At 61.3% G+C, this 622-nt stretch overlaps 1 protein-coding gene across 1 annotated transcript in view; it reads right to left on the reverse strand.

Moving 5' to 3' along the window:
• The window catches only part of FAM222B (family with sequence similarity 222, member B), an 8399-nt gene that overhangs the window by 2398 nt on the left and 5379 nt on the right, over window positions 1-622 (reverse strand). The gene's annotated exons all lie outside the window — the stretch shown is intronic.

A 622-nucleotide genomic window follows, 5' to 3' on the forward strand; every position in this document is an offset into this window, starting at 1 on the left:
CTTGGCGGGATGCCGGGTCCCCACCAAAGCCGCTCTGTCACTCCCCTCCTCAATCGGAAAGCGGAGAGAAAATAGAACGAGAGGCTCGTGGGTCGAGATGAGGACAGGGAGATCACCGGCCGCTACCGCCATGGGCAAGGCAGACTCGACTCGGAAATTAGTTTATTTTATTACCAATCAGATCGGAGTAAGATAATGAGAAAGAAACCCAAAACTCAGAACACCTTCCCCCACCCCTCTCTCCTCCCCAGGCTCAACTTCACTCCTGAATTCTCTTCTTCCTCCCCGCAGCAGCGCAAGGGGATGGGGAATGGCGGGGGGTGGTCAGTCCATCACACGCTGTCTCCGCTGCTCCTTCCTCCTCACACTCTTCCCCTGCTCCCGCGTGGGGTCACTGCCACGGGAGACACTCCTCCACCACCTTCTCCAAAGTGAGTCCCTCCCACGCGCTGCCAGTCCTTCCAAACTGCTCCAGCATGGGTCCCGCCATGGGTCCTGCCAGAGCCTGCTCCAGCCTGGGGCCCTCCGTGGGCTGCAGGTGGACCTGCTCCACCATGGACCTCCGTGGGCTGCAGGTGGACCTGCTCCACCATGGCCCTCCGCGGGCTGGAGCTCGACCGCC

The sequence above is a fragment of the Buceros rhinoceros genome, unplaced genomic scaffold, assembly GCF_000710305.1.
Source record: "Buceros rhinoceros silvestris isolate BGI_N320 unplaced genomic scaffold, ASM71030v1 scaffold7331, whole genome shotgun sequence".
Lineage (NCBI taxonomy): Eukaryota > Metazoa > Chordata > Aves > Bucerotiformes > Bucerotidae > Buceros > Buceros rhinoceros.